Source organism: Vigna unguiculata, unplaced genomic scaffold (assembly GCF_037176805.1).
Source record: "Vigna unguiculata cultivar grain cowpea cultivar isolate G323 ecotype 2 unplaced genomic scaffold, ASM3717680v1 ptg000146l, whole genome shotgun sequence".
In the NCBI taxonomy this organism is placed as follows: domain Eukaryota; kingdom Viridiplantae; phylum Streptophyta; class Magnoliopsida; order Fabales; family Fabaceae; genus Vigna; species Vigna unguiculata.
Genome location: NW_028196788.1, coordinates 77,501 through 88,305, shown reverse-complemented (window position 1 = coordinate 88,305; position 10,805 = coordinate 77,501). Strand labels below are relative to the sequence as shown.

The following is a 10,805-nucleotide window of genomic DNA, read 5'->3' as shown; positions in this document are numbered from 1 at the left end:
GGATGGATAGGAGTTTCTTAAGATTCTAAAACAAAAACAATACTGAGTTCTTATCAGCCAAGCCAATAAAAGAAATAGGATGAACTGCAAAAATTCTTTATCTTTATAATAAACTAATTCTTTATCTTTATAATAAACTATATAACGTGCACATCACCATCAATTATACGGCCACGAAAAAAAAAACACAAAGAAAAGGGCTCGATTCTATTTTGGTAATCCTTCTCAGATGAATTCTTAATATTCTCACTCCACCCCAGAACTTCGACTTTTAGGTCTTTTAACCAACTAATTAAACCACTCGAATATTATGGAAATAGAAACCTTTTTTTGTATCGCAGAAAAAAAAGGAAAAAAATAGATAAAGAATTCATTATCTATATATCTATATCTATATATATATAGATACTATAGATAAGCGAATATACCTAATAAAAAATTGCATCTATTCTTTAATCATCTAGGAAAAGTATATCTACAGATACCTAAATAGATCAAAGAAATATGTTATGTATCAGAATCTAGAAGAACACAAATTTGTATGAGTATCTATCCCCCATATTCATTAAAATGAATATGGGGGATAGATACTCATACAAATGAATCTTGTGTCAGGAACCAGATTTGAACTGGTGACACGAGGATTTTCAGTCCTCTGCTCTACCAACTGAGCTATCCCGACCATTCTTGAAGCTTAATACTTTGATTTTAAAAGATTTTTAAAATCTATGTTAATGAATCTATATCAACTAAGTAAAAAAAAAGTTTGTAAGTGAGTTTCCGCAGTAATAATTATTTTTTATTGTTAATCGTTAATTACGCATATGAAAATTCCTTGCTAAAAAATAAGATATTAATTTATACATTTCTGATTAAAAAAAATTCTATGTGTTTCACATATATATTTATATCTATTCCAAAACTCGTCCCTTGTCATTATGATAGATAAGAAAATTATGATAGATAGGAAATTGATGAAAATAAAAATTCCAATTTCGTTGGGAAATAATAAATCGAATAAAACACATAAATAAGGACTTCAAGATAGAGAGGATATAGGAAAAAAATTAGAAAATGAAAAAGTATTTTTGGGGATAGAGGGACTTGAACCCTCATGATTTCTTAAGTCGACGGATTTTCCTCTTACTTTCAATTTCATTGTTGTCGGTATTGACATGTAGAATAGGACTCTATCTTTATTCTCATCTGATTTATCAGTTCTTCAAGGGTTTTAGCCGATTATGATGAAGTGAATAATTTCATCAATAAATATTCCATCTTTTCTTCAACTTCGAATTGATTTGATTCACATTTTTCATTTGTGAATATTTTTATCACAAATAGATCTTCAATAATAAAATAAAAAGTAACAAATTGAAAGAGTATTTCAGTATATATATATGTTTCTAAATGTTTATCTTTGATCCATTCCTGTAATTTTGGTGAAAGGATTCTTTTACTAATGCAATAAAAAAAGTCGTCAATTTCGTTTGTTAGAACAGCTTCCATAGAGTCTCTGCACCTATCCCTTTTTTATTATCACTTTCTGAATTTTTATTTGTTTTCAGAAAACAGGATTTGGCTCAGGATTGCCCATTGTGAATTCCAGGGTTTCTCTTACTTGGTAGTTTCCATACCAAAACATCAATCCAATTAAGTCCGTAGCGTCTACCAATTTCGCCATATCCCCATCTTTTTTTTTATTTGAATCTGATTATAATAGAATGCTTTTTTTTTCATTTCTATTATGAGAATTATGCGGGAACTTTTGAATTCATTAAATACATATTATTTTATTAAATATTAAAAACCCCTTTCTCCAATTTTATAGATTTTATTTCATCTATATTGGATACCTTTATTTGTTTGAATCAGAACTAATTCTAATATCTATATATTAACAATTCAATATACACAGATATAGACCACATATCTACTTATCTCTATGTACCTACTTATCTTCTTTTTCATACAATTTAGAATACTCGAATGGTCGATTCTTTTTTTTTTTTTGTTTTTGCTTAAAAAAAAAAAGAAAAAAAACAATCCATTTATTCATATACAATTTATATAACTAAAACGAATCTAGTGGCTAAAAAAAACCATTCTTTTAATTGAATATAATATAGAATTAGACATTTACTTAGAAATATGGAATTCCTTAATAAATATTTACTAAAATTTATATTTATTCAAATTTACTTTAAGTACTAATAAATAATCTTTTTGAAAGAAATCAATTTAATAATATATATCTAGAATAGTAGATCGAAATAAATTATATTAAATAAATTATATAATATAATATTAATTATATCTTGCACTTTATGTTATCAGATAAAATAAATAATAGAAATAATAAAAATTGGGTTTGATTTTCTATATTTTCTTTCTCTATTTTTGATGTTTGTATTAATTTGAATTTTTGTTATAAATAACTAAAAATTGATAACTAAGATCCCATTCAATTCTTCTGCATATGCTATATTTCGTTACATTAGCCGGTTTAGCTCAGAGGTTAGAGCATCGCATTTGTAATGCGATGGTCATCGGTTCGAATCCGATAACCGGCTTTTCTCTATTTGTTTTTTACATAATTGATAATATCTTTTTTAGAAATAAAAAATTGGAGGAGTTCGATCTCTGCGGAAGAAATCAAGAAATTAACCTACTTTTTTGTATTCTTTTATATACAATAAATTCGGATATTGATAAAATTCATCTAATTCTTCTTTGTACTATAAAACTTTAGTAGATTTCGCTTCATTTAGAATTCTATAATATTTTTCATTTCGTTTAGTTTTCATTTCGATTTATAAGATTTTTCATTTTAAAAAAGGAGTTTTTATGTCACGTTACAGAGGACCTCGTTTCAAAAAAATACGTCGTCTAGGATATTTACCAGGACTTACTAGTAAAAGGCCAACAGTCAAAAACGAATTCGAAATCAATTGCGCTTCAGTAAAAAATCTCAATATCGTATTCGTTTAGAAGAAAAACAAAAATTGCGTTTTCATTATGGTCTTACAGAACGACAATTGCTTAAATACGTTCGTATCTCCGGAAAAGCTAAAGGATCAACTGGTCAGGTTTTATTACAACTACTTGAAATGCGCTTGGATAACATACTTTTCGATTGGGTATGGCTGCGACTATTCCTCAAGCCCGCCAATTTATAAACCATAGACATGTTTTAGTTAATGGTCGTATAGTGGATATACCAAGTTATCGTTGTAACCTCAAGATATTATTACAGCAAAGGATGAACAAAAATCTAAAACTCTTATTCAAATTATTTTGATTCAGCCCCCCATGAGAAATTGCCAAATCATTTGACTGTTCACCCCTTTCCAATATAAAGGTTTAATTAATCAAATAATAGATAATAAATGGGTTGGTTTGAAAATAAAATGAATTACTGGTTGTAGAATATTATTCTCGTCAAACTTAAACTTAACTAAAATAACAAGAGTTTTTTTTTACAAGGATTTTCTGCTATTCATATATCATAGACATGGATATGCGAAAATTTTTATTCCTTGCCCACCCGTTATCCACTATTTTTTGTATTACCGAAAAATGAGGAATATAAAGTTGTCCATATCAACAAACAAATTTGAAATATGAAATAATGGTATGCATTGGAATGAGTAATATTGATGAATTTGGTAAAGATTCGGAAAGAGAGGGATTCGAACCCCCGGTAAACAAAAGCCTACATAGCAGTTCCAATGCTACGCCTTGAACCACTCGGCCATCTCTCCTATATAATGATGCCCAGAAACCGGTTGAATGTTGAAATAGTGAATCAATCCTATTTTTCATAAATGCATAAAACCTATTCAAACTATAAAAATACAAAGTAAAATTAAAAAAAACCTCCTACAAGGTCTTAGGATAAACAAATTTGATTGATGAGTTCATTTTTACGTTATTTCGCACTGTATTATAATTATACAATTCCTTATTTGTGGGATTGATTTCTCACACCATGATTAATTAAATTATAGAATGGATTTCTACCTATGCCTAGATCTCGGATAAATGAAAATTTTATAGATAAGACCATTTCAATTGTAGCCAATATCTTATTACGAATAATTCCGACAACTTCAGGAGAAAAAAGGGCATTCACTTATTACAGAGATGGTGTGATTTGATTCCATTTTTTTTGACCGATTTCGGTCAAAAAAAAATGGAATGGAAAAACCCCACGCGTGTTGAAGGTGAAATTTGTAAATAAAAGGATTAATTCCTTCTGTCGTGTATCCTCGATTAATGAAGCCTTATTGCTTGAATTTTAGGTTTCTAGTATTAAGCGAAAGGTTATACCTATACTTATGGGGTTAGGTCAACCCCAAATTACTAGTACTGATAGGCAACATTGGGAAAGAAGCACTACGCTTGGGAATCAAGGACACGAAAACTTTGTATCTATCTATATCCATGGCTTATCGAGATTGGGACTAACAGGAATGGTTGGGACAATAAATATCCATCTCGTTCATATTTTTGGATACCCATAGAACCATCGAAGATTATTGAGGTGACTAATTCCAGGAAATTAAGCAGCGTAGAGGACAAAGAAATTGTTGAAGTTCTATTTTTTTTATCAAGTACCTACATACTTAATGTTAAGAAATAATTTTTGACAGGAAGGTTGGCTAGAGATTTATTGTAAAAACACTAGCTCTGTTCAGTTGAGAATGAGAATACTGGAATATTTTTTGATTTGATGGATTTTTCTCATTACACACATAAGGGGGGAGCCGTATGAGATGAAAATCTCACGTACAGTTCTGGAGCGGAGATTATTTGAACCGAATGACGACCGTAACGGATGTCAGCTCAATCTGAAGGAAATTATGCAGAAGCTTTACAGAATTATTATGAGGCTATGCGACTGGAAATTGATCCCTATGATCGAAGTATATACTTTATAACATAGGCCTTATTCACACAAGTAACGGAGAACATACTAAAGCTTTGGAAATATTATTTTCGGGCGCTCGAACGAAACCCATTTTTTACCCCAAGCTTTTAATAATATGGCCGTGATCTGTCATTACGTGCGACTATCTCCACTATAGAAAGAAAAAAGAAAAGAACAAGCAAATCCACAAATTTTATATAAGAGAATATAGAAATATAAATAATTATAAATAAGAAAGGCTTTCTACATATATATATCGTTCAAAACAACGATTTTTATCAGCTGTAGCAAGAAAACTTCATAGAAGTAAAAATATGAAGAAATCGATATGTCTAGATACCCTCTTTTTCTATGGATAAAAGATCTAATGATAAAGGAAGCATCGTAAGGATCAATTAACACGGTTTTCAATCGATATAATAAAAACTGCTTCTTATCTCATGATAAATAAAGAAGTCAGGAATCCACTTATGTAATAAAAAGGATCCCCTGGTATTTTGAGCAGCGGTGTAGTATCAAATCCCAAAGATAGAAAGTATTTTCTCTTTACTTATAAGAACTTATAAGATAAGAAAGAAAAAACTTTTACCAAGATTCTATAGAAAATGAATCTATCATATATTTTTGTATATGATATATAAAATCGAGATAGTTACCTTTCAGAAAATTAGAATTAGGGCGTTAATGCCAATGCTTGATTCCCTTTTCTGAAGGTAGGAGAAAAGATAAAACTAAAAAAAAAGATGAAATTCTTTGAAATTCTTTATTTATTAGTAAAAATGAAAGTTTGAAACTCATATTAATAATTTCTTTTTTTCTTTTAGTTAACTTCAAGATATAGAACAAAAAAAAGAATTGACTACTGAGCCGTATGAGTCAGGAAATTCTCAAGTACGGTTCTAAGGAAAGGAATTGACTCACCTATTTCGACCGAGGAGAACAGGCCATTCGGCAGGGGAGGACTCAGAAGTTGCGGAGTCTTGGTTTAATCAAGCCGCTGAATATTTGGAAACAAGCTATAGCTCTCACCCCCGGTAATTATATTGCAGCACAGAATTGGTTGAAGATCACAGGGCGTTTTGAATAAGAACACTCTGTTTCTTTTTTTTCTTATATATTTATCTATCTATATAAAGATATAGATAGATAAATATATATTGTTATAAATTCTTGTTTCTTGTCCCTATCAAATTCAAAAATCATTTCTATAGGAACGACCAATCACATAATTTAAATATATCCCTTCTAATTTTGTTCGATTTTGTCTAGTATTTCATAGAAATAAACGAGATGTGGATACAGTAGATAATTTTCTCCTTTTTTCTGTTATTTAAACTAATATTCAATCAAATTAAGAAAGAGACCTTCAAAAAAAAGAAATAAAATATAGGTATATTGCCTAATAATGAATGCTAATGCCTGCTCATTTGAAATAGAGTACATACTTATACTTTATCTAAAAAAAAAAATAAAATCTAAGGAATAGAATTAGAATAAAATCTGAATACATTTGATTAGGCTGGCACGAAAATTATTGAACTTCCCATTCAGAGTTCCCAAAAAGGTCTTAGAAGATTAAAATAGGTCCGTTGAGGCGCCTCACTCTTATGTCATAAAGATTTCGAACACTTGCCCCGAATTTGACTTCGAGATCATAATTGTTCTAGTGAAAAACTAAAGAAATGAAATTTACTAAGATATCCAATACATGAGAGATAGGAGAGAACAAAACTCAATAGAAACATCTCTAATAAGTTCACTAATTCTGTTTTATGTTGGCAGGTCTCTTTGTATGTGTTGTCTGGAAAGAGGAGGACTCAATGATTATTCGTTCACCGGAACCAGAAGTTAAAATTTTGGTAGATAGGGATCCTATAAAAACTTCTTTTGAGGAATGGGCAAAACCTGGTCATTTCTCAAGAACAAATAGCTAAGGGGACCAGATACTACTACTTGGATCTGGAACCTACATGCTGACGCTCATGATTTTGATAGCCATACTAATGATTTAGAGGAGATTTCCCGAAAGTTTTTAGTGCGCATTTTGGCCAACTCTCTATCATCTTTCTTTGGCTGAGTGGCATGTATTTTCATGGGTGCTCGTTTTTCCAATTATGAGGCATGGTTAAGTGATCCTACTCACATTAGGCCTAGTGCTCAGGTGGTTTGGCCAATAGTGGGTCAAGAAATATTGAATGGTGATGTAGGGGGGGGGGTCCGAGGAATACAAATAACCTCTGGTTTTTTTCAGATTTGGAGAGCATCTGGAATAACTAATGAATTACAACTCTATTGTACTGCAATTGGTGCATTGGTCTTTGCAGCCTTAATGCTTTTTGCTGGTTGGTTTCATTATCACAAAGCTTGCTCCAAAATTGGCTTGGTCCAAGATGTAGAATCTATGTTGAATCACATTTGACAGGGCTCCTAGGGTTGGGTCTCTTTCTTGGGCAGGACATCAAATACATGTATCTTTACCGATTAACCAATTTCTAAATGCTGCAGTAGATCCCAAAGAGATACCACTTCCTCATGAATTTATCCTAAATCGGGATCTTTTGGCTCAACTTTATCCGAGTTTTTCCGAGGGAGCAACCCCATTTTTTACCTTGAATTGGTCAAAATACGGAGAATTTCTTACTTTTCGTGGAGGATTAGATCCAGTAACTGGAGGTTTATGGCTGACCGATATTATACACCATCATTTAGCTATTGCAATTCTTTTCTTGATAGCGGGTCACATGTATAGGACCAACTGGGGTATTGGTCACAATATAAAAGACATTTTAGAGGCACATAAAGGTCCATTTACAGGCCGAGGGTCATAAAGGTATATATGAGATTCTAACAACGTCATGGCATGCTCAATTATCTATTAATCTAGCTATGTTAGGCTCTTTGACCATTGTTGTAGCTCACCATATGTATTCTATGCCTCCTTATCCATACCTAGCTACTGACTATGGTACACAACTGTCATTGTTTACACATCACATGTGGATTGGTGGATTTCTCATAGTCGGTGCCTGCTGCGCATGCAGCGATTTTTATGGTAAGAGATTATGATCCGACTATCGATACAACGATCTATTAGATCGTGTCCTTAGACATCGTGATTCAATCATATCACATCTTAACTGGGTATGTATCTTTTTAGGTTTTCACAGTTTTGGTTTGTATATTCCATAATGATACCATGAGCGCATTAGGGCGCCCTCAAGATATGTTTTCAGATTCTGCTATACAATTACAGCCGATCTTTGCTCAATGGATACAAAATACCCACGCTTTAGCACCTGGCACAACAGCCCCAGGTGCAGCAACAAGTACCAGTTTGACTTGGGGAGGTGAAAATTTAGTAGCAGTGGGCGGTAAAGTTGCTTTGTTACCTATTCCTTTAGGAACTGCGGATTTTTTGGTCCATCATATTCATGCATTTACAATTCATGTAACAGTATTGATACTCTTAAAGGTGTTCTATTTGCTCGTAGTTCACGATTGATACCGGATAAAGCAAATCTAGGTTTTCGTTTCCCTTGTGATGGACCTGGAAGAGGGGGGACATGCCAAGTATCCGCTTGGGATCATGTCTTCTTAGGACTATTTTGGATGTACAATTCAATTTCCGTAGTTATATTCCATTTCAGTTGGAAAATGCAGTCAGATGTTTGGGGTAGGTATAAGTGATCAAGGGATAGTAACTCATATCACAGGAGGAAATTTTTGCGCAGAGTTCCATTACCATTAATGGGTGGCTTCGTGATTTCTTATGGGCGCAGGCATCCCAGGTAATTCAGTCTTATGGTTCTTCATTATCTGCATATGGTCTTTTTTTCTTGGGTGCACATTTTGTATGGGCTTTTAGTTTAATGTTTCTATTCAGCGGGCGTGGTTATTGGCAAGAACTTATTGAATCCATTGTTTGGGCTCATAATAAATTAAAAGTTGCTCCTGCTACTCAGCCCAGAGCCTTTGAGCATTGTACAAGGACGTGCTGTAGGAGTAACACATTACCTTCTAGGTGGAATTGCCACAACATGGCATTCTTCTTAGCAAGAATTATTGCAGTAGGATAATAGCTAGGAGGATTTGAAAATCATTATGGCATTAAGATTTCCAAGCTTTAGTCAAGGCTTAGCTCAAGACCCCACTACTCGTCGTATTTGGTTTGGTATTGCTACCGCACATGACTTCGAAAGTCATGATGATATTACTGAGGAACGTCTTTATCAGAATATTTTTGCTTCTCATTTCGGGCAATTAGCAATCATTTTTCTGTGGACTTCCGGAATCTCTTTCATGTAGCTTGGCAAGGTAATTTTGAGACATGGGTACAGGATCCTTTACATGTAAGACCTATTGCTCATGCAATTTGGGATCCTCATTTTGGTCAACCAGCTGTAGAAGCTTTTACTCGAGGGGGTGCTCTAGGTCCTGTTAATATAGCCTATTCTGGTGTTTATCAGTGGTGGTATACAATCGGTTTACGTACTAATGGGATCTTTATACTGGAGCTATTTTCTATTAATACTTTCTATTATATCTTTAATCTATTATATCTTTAATAGCAGGTTGGTTACACCTACAACCAAAATGGAAACCGAGTGTTTCGTGGTTTAAAAATGCCGAATCCCGCCTCAATCATCATTTGTCAGGACTATTCGGAGTAAGTTCCTTGGCTTGGACAGGGCATTTAGTTCATGTTGCTATTCCGGGGTCCAGGGGGGAATCCGTTCGATGGAACAATTTATTAGATATCTTGCCGCACCCCGAGGGATTAGGTCCATTTTTTACAGGTCAGTGGAATCTTTATGCTCAAAACCCAGATTCCAATAATCATATATTTGGTACCCCTCAAGGAGCAGGAACTGCTATTCTAACACTTCTCGGAGGATTTCATCCGCAAACTCAAAGTTTATGGTTAACTGATATTGCACACCATCATTTGGCTATTGCGTTTATTTTTCTAGTTGCTGGCCATATGTATAGAACTAATTTCGGGATTGGTCACAGTATTAAAGATCTTTTAGAAGCACATACTCCTCCGGGGGGTAGATTGGGGCGTGGGCATAAGGGTCTTTATGATACAATCAATAATTCAATTCATTTTCAATTAGGTCTTGCTCTAGCCTCTTTAGGGGTTATTACTTCCTTGGTAGCACAACACATGTACTCTTTACCTGCTTATGCGTTTATAGCGCAAGACTTTACTACTCAAGCTGCCTTATATACTCATCATCAATATATAGCAGGCTTCATTATGACAGGGGCTTTTGCTCATGGAGCTATCTTTTTTATTAGAGATTATAATCCAGAGCAGAATCAAGATAATGTCTTGGCAAGAATGTTAGACCATAAAGAAGCTATCATATCCCACTTAAGTTGGGCTAGCCTCTTTCTGGGGTTCCATACTCTGGGACTTTATGTCCATAACGATGTCATGCTTGCTTTTGGTACTCCGGAGAAACAAATTTTGATTGAACCTATATTTGCCCAATGGATACAATCTGCTCATGGTAAAACTTCCTATGGGTTCGATATACTTTTATCTTCAACGAACAGTCCGGCGTTCAATGCGGGACGAAGCATATGGTTGCCTGGTTGGTTAAACGCTGTAAATGAGAATAGTAATTCTCTATTCTTAACAATAGGGCCTGGAGACTTCTTGGTTCATCATGCTATTGCTCTTGGTTTACATACAACTACTTTGATTTTAGTAAAAGGTGCTTTGGATGCGCGTGGTTCTAAGTTAATGCCTGATAAAAAAGATTTTGGTTATAGTTTTCCTTGTGATGGCCCGGGACGAGGCGGAACTTGTGATATTTCCGCTTGGGACGCATTTTATTTGGCAGTTTTCTGGATGTTAAATACC

The 10,805-nt window shown here is 33.5% G+C and overlaps 3 non-coding genes across 3 annotated transcripts; 1 reads left to right on the top strand and 2 right to left on the bottom strand.

The window, feature by feature from the left end:
- Positions 1-609: 609 nt before the first annotated feature.
- TRNAF-GAA (transfer RNA phenylalanine (anticodon GAA)) lies at positions 610-682 on the bottom strand. Its single transcript has one exon. It is a non-coding gene; the product is annotated as a tRNA-Phe (tRNA).
- Positions 683-2,500: 1,818 nt separating this feature from the next.
- On the top strand, positions 2,501-2,573 carry TRNAT-UGU (transfer RNA threonine (anticodon UGU)). Its single transcript has one exon. It is a non-coding gene; the product is annotated as a tRNA-Thr (tRNA).
- A 1,104-nt stretch (positions 2,574-3,677) lies between these two features.
- Positions 3,678-3,764, bottom strand: TRNAS-GGA (transfer RNA serine (anticodon GGA)). Its single transcript has one exon. It is a non-coding gene; the product is annotated as a tRNA-Ser (tRNA).
- Positions 3,765-10,805: the final 7,041 nt, after the last annotated feature.